The sequence below is a fragment of the Dasypus novemcinctus genome, chromosome 23 (genome assembly GCF_030445035.2).
Source record: "Dasypus novemcinctus isolate mDasNov1 chromosome 23, mDasNov1.1.hap2, whole genome shotgun sequence".
Lineage (NCBI taxonomy): Eukaryota > Metazoa > Chordata > Mammalia > Cingulata > Dasypodidae > Dasypus > Dasypus novemcinctus.
In genome coordinates this window covers 11,933,679-11,938,987 of record NC_080695.1, presented here as the reverse complement: position 1 = coordinate 11,938,987, position 5,309 = coordinate 11,933,679, and the positions used below count along the sequence as shown (strand labels likewise).

The 5,309-nt window shown below is 38.7% G+C and overlaps 1 non-coding gene across 1 annotated transcript; it reads right to left on the bottom strand.

Annotated features, from left to right (window-relative positions):
• Positions 1-4,627: 4,627 nt before the first annotated feature.
• LOC111764916 (small nucleolar RNA U13) lies at positions 4,628-4,731 on the bottom strand. Its single transcript, XR_002797396.2, has one exon. It is a non-coding gene; the product is annotated as a small nucleolar RNA U13 (small nucleolar RNA).
• Between the last annotated feature and the right edge of the window lie 578 nt (positions 4,732-5,309).

Here is a 5,309-nt window from a genome sequence, read left to right as displayed (position 1 = left end):
ATGTGTCCACCATCCTGCTACTATTTAACAGTACTGGAGCTCCCATGCAAGGAAAGAGGTGGTGTAAAAATTGCAATAGAAGAAGTAAAAATGCCATCAATTGCAGATAACCTGACCATCTATCTAGAAAACTATAAGAATCAATCAATAAAGCATTAGAACTTATATTTTTTCATACTTGATCAACCTACAAACATCAACAGCATTCCTCTAGCCAACAATCCTAATAAATGAATGTTCCATGCTTGTAGAAGGGATAACAATATTATAAAGATGTCAATCCTCCCCCAAGTTAATCTATAAATTCAGTGCAATTTCAACAAAAATTTTCACTTGAGCTATTTGAGGAACTTTATAAACATTTGTGAAAGTATAAAGAAGAGTAAAGAGGAAGTAATTTTCCCTACCAAATATGAAGATATACTATAAAGCTTTAGAAATAAAAACAATGTGGTATTAGCACAGGCACAAATGAATGGAACAGAATAGAGAAATCAGAGGCCATCCCATGTGTGTATAGGATGTTAGCATGTGATGGAGATGATACAACCAACTAATGGAGGGAAAGGACAGATTTTTTAGTAGATGATGTTAGAAGAACTGGACGATAATACTGGATCCCTGCTTAACAGCATATAAAGGAGAGGATGCCAGATGCACCAAAGACCCAAATGTGTAAGGTAAAACCATAATATTAACAGAAGAAAATGTAGGTGATATTTTTGTGACCTTGGGGTAGGAAAGGACTCTAAACAAACATCAGTACCACAGCCATAGGCTAGGTATTGGTGAATTTGATTACTTAAAAATTGATAACTTTTGCACTATGAGTGACCACAGAGATTAATTTAATACCTAGATATCAGAGAGGGGAAATATTTGCAATGTCTGAAATTGACAAAGGATTAACATCTGAAACATTCAGGTAACTCCTACAAATTGGAAAGAAAATGATAGCAATGCAATGGGAAAGTGAGCATTTTAAAATTCATCCTTCTCCAAACCTCTTATTTCTTGAACCTCTGAACTGACATATTTCAGATACCTAGAAAATTCTTAGACCCTACTTCTATAAATATTGTCCCTATCATTCTATTTTCTTCTTCTGAATTCCTACTAAAATTGCATTTTGATACAAACCTCACACAAGGTACAAAAATTATCTCAAGATAGATCATAGGCCTGCATGTAAAAACTGATAAGTACGAAACTTCTAAGAAAACATAGGAAAAAATCCCCCATTCCATAGATACAAAGATTTCTTAGATACAACACAAAAAGCATGATCCATAAAAAAAGAAAAAGAAAAATAGGTCTTCATCAAAATCAATAACTTCTGCTCTCTGACAGATTTGTTAAGAGAATGAGAAGGCTGGAAGAAAATATTTACAAATCACATATCTGATAAAGGAGTTGTTTCCAGGATATATAAAGAACTCTAAAAAGCTTAATAATAAGAAAATAACCCAATTTTTAAGAAATTGGGCAAAAGATTTGAATAGACACTTCACCAAAGTAGATGTATGGATGGCAATTAGGAACAAGAAGAGAAGTTCAGCATCATCAGTCCTTAGGGAAATGTGAATTAAATGCAGGTTAAAACCTTGTGAGATGCTATCACACATTAGAATGGCTATAATTAAACAGAGTGGCCGTGTCAAGAGTTGGCAAGCACATGGCGCTAAGCTCTCACACACTGTTGGTGGGAAAGTAAAATGGCAAACCCCTTTGGTAAACAGTTTGGTAGTTTCTTAAAAGGTTAAATACGCCACCACCACGAGACTCAGCTGTCCCTGCCCCTCCCTCCAGGGATTCACCCAAGAGAAATGAAACCAGACCAGCATCTGTGTCCATCCGCAGATGAACGGGTAAAGAAATGATCTGTTCATACAATGGAAGAGTACTCAGCAATGGAAAAGGACACAGTACTGACACACTCAGCAATATCAGTGAATCTCAAAACAATTATGTTGCATGAAGGAAGCCTTTCGAAAAGGAGTATATTCCAGTTATATAAAATTCCAAAGTTCTGGTAAATGCAACTCATCTACAGGGACTGAAAGTGGATTAGTGTTTGTCTGGGGCTTTTTGGAGGGCAGGGAAGAGTGAGAGGCTGGGAGCATAAAAGGGCATGAGGAAACTTGGTGGATGGATATGTTCATTATCTTGATTGTGGTGATGCTTTCATGGGAATAGACCTACGTCAAAACTTACCAAATTGTATACTTTAAATATGTTCAGCTCTCCTGCCTAGAGGAGCCCACACCAAATCTCCATGCGTATTTCTGTCTTTCTCTCCCATCTCTCAGCAAAGTCTGTGCTTTCCCCCCATTTCCCAATAAATTCCTCTTATGGGCCTAAATATATATATAGGCGGACTTGGCCCAGTGGTTAGGGCGTCAGTCTACCACATGGGAGGTCCGCGGTTCAAACCCCAGGCCTCCTTGACCCGTGTGGAGCTGGCCCATGTGCAGTGCTGATGCGCGCAAGGAGTGCTGTGCCACGCAGGGGTGTCCCCCGCATAGGGGAGCCCCACGCGCAAGGAGTGCGCCCCGTAAAGAGAGCCACCCAGCGCGAAAGAAAGTGCAGCCTGCCCAGGAATGGTGCCACAGAGAACAGACAACGGGGCTGGGGGCGGGAAGGGGAGAGAAATAAAATAAATCTTTAAAAAAATTATATATATATATATATAAAATCAGTTATGACAACCTGGGAGATGGCTTTGCCATTCCTTTCTAAACTGCTTCCAGATCTAACAAAGGAATCATAGTCAGAGGGAGTGTCCATTATCCCAGTGTCTTGCTAGGGTGACCCCCATGGTCAAAATTTAGAGATGGTTGAAACCTGAGAGGGGCCCTGTGGCAGTTGAGATTATTTATGAATCCCAAAAAGAGAAAGATTACGTTTGTAAACTCATCTATTCCTCAGGGTGTGATACCCTTTGATTGCATTAAATCCAGCAGGAGGTGTCTTTGATTAGATTACCTGTTAAGATTTAGGGCTTTTGATTTGCCTATGTCAGTGGGCACAATTCAGGTTGGATCTCTGTGATATAAACGGACATTCACAAAGACAGACCCGCACAGAAGAGAGAGCTCCGTCATTTTTGATCCTGCCATGACACAGAAAGAAGGCTCTTGTGGCTTGGGCTCCAGGGAGAGAGGAGCCATTTGCCTGATAGTCTGCAGGTGACCTTGGGAAGAGAGCAGAATAGCTGAGACTGACATAGAAGGCCCGGATGGAAACGAGCCCTGTGCCAGGTGAGAGAGACTGCAGGATCACTTGAGCACTAGCCTCAAGAGGCTGTGCCCACGGAGCTTGGGAGGAAGAAGAAACCCGGGGGAAGGAGAGACCAGGTGGGGATTGCCCACCATCTTGCTTCCACACAGCGGACTTTGGTGAGATGGCAACCTTGAATTGGACTTTCCACGGCCTTGTAACTGTGAGCTTTTACCCTCAATGCATACCCTTTATAAAAGCCAGCAGATTTCTGGTACTTGCGTCCACAGCCCTTTGGCAGACTAATACAGGCCCCCTTGAGGAGGAGATATTTCCTTGGAGAAAGGAATTCCATGGAATTTAAGGAGCAGCAGGCAGAGGCAACTTTTCTGACTGCCTTCTGCCAAGTCAAGGGAGATATGAAGGAAAATCCACATCAGGACAGATAGAATTCTCTCTCATTAAAATACCAATGCTTGAAGTTAATGAGAGATAGTCAACATTTTCACAAAAAGAATGAAGAAAAGAAATTCAGCTTGGAGAAAGCAAATGAAGTATATACTTAGAGGGGAGAAGACATGGTATAGGAAATAGAGGAAAAGTTTAGCAGTGAAAAAACCTTTGCAGTACTGAAAGAACTGAAGATAAGATGGATCCTGTGAAATAGGACTGAGAGAAGGGATGCAGAAATCAAATAGAAAATAATACAGTAAGGTAAGTAAAAAAGCAGAAAAATAGAAGTTAAAGCAAAATAATTAAATGAGAACTTAAAGCTACATTAGAATTAGAAAAGAGAACATAACTGAAACAAAGTGCCAACAACTTGTGGGTAGGTTTAAATAAAACCAAAGTGAATGCAGGGAAAAAGCCTAGAGTTGAAAACAATCAAAGAGAAGTTCATGTATATGGAATTAAATCAATAGAAGCTTAACAAATAGTTAATGACAGCTGTGGGTTTTCCATATCTGCCCTTTATCATGTTGAGGAATTTCCCTTCTATTCCGAGTTTGTTGAGTGTTTTCATCACAAAAGGGTGTTGGATTTTGTCAAACACCTGTTCTGTGTCAATTGTGATGATCATGTGGGTTTTTTTTCTTCATTCTATTAAGGTGTTACATGACAGTGACTTTTATGTTGAAACTACCTTACAGTCCTGAGATAAATCCCACCTGGCCAAATGTATAATTCTCTTGACATACTGGTGGATTTGGTTGGCTAGGATTTTGTTGAAAATTTTTGCATCTATATTCATAAAGGATATTGGTCTATTCTTTTCTTGTGATGTCTTTATCTGGACTTGGTATTAGGGTAATGTTGGCCTCATATTGTTCAGAAGTGTTCCCTCCTCTTTGATTTTTTGCAAAAGTTTGAGAAGAACTGGTGTTCATTCTTATTTTTTTTCTCTTTACATCAGACCAGTAAAGTGCCCGCGTCATAACAAGGTTGGAGGGAGGCGCACCTCACGCAAGCGCGTGAACAGCCATTCGTCGTGCTTATGAACCACAAAAGCATCAGCGTTCATTCTTCTTTAAATTTTTGATAGAATTCAGCAGGAAACCTTCTGGTTCTGGGCTTTTCGTGATTGGAGGTTTCTGAGTACTGATTCAACCTCATTCCTTTTTATTGGTCTGTTCCTATTTTCTATTTCTTCTTGAATCAATTTTGGTAGTTTGTGTTTTTCTAGGAATTTGTCCATTTCATCTGGTTATCTAATTTGTTGGCAAAAAATTGTTTATAGTTTTCTCTTAAATGCCTTCTTATTTTGTAAGATCAGTGGTAATGTTCCTCCATTTGCTTTTTCTCTTCAAATTATCTTTAACTATTTTTATTCCATTGCAGGTCATTTAAAGATTTCTAAAAACAGCCTAATTTTAACTTCTCCTTTTCTCAAAAAAAAAAAAAAAATCAAATAGCAAAAACTTGCTAGGACTTTAATTAGAATTGCATTGGGAAGAAATTACATCTTTAAAATATTGAATCCTCCAATCTATGGACATGAATTATATTCATGAAAGGACAATTTCTTTTCATTACTGACAGTACGACTCTATAATTTTCTTTTTTTTAATTAGTGGCATCTATACTCAATC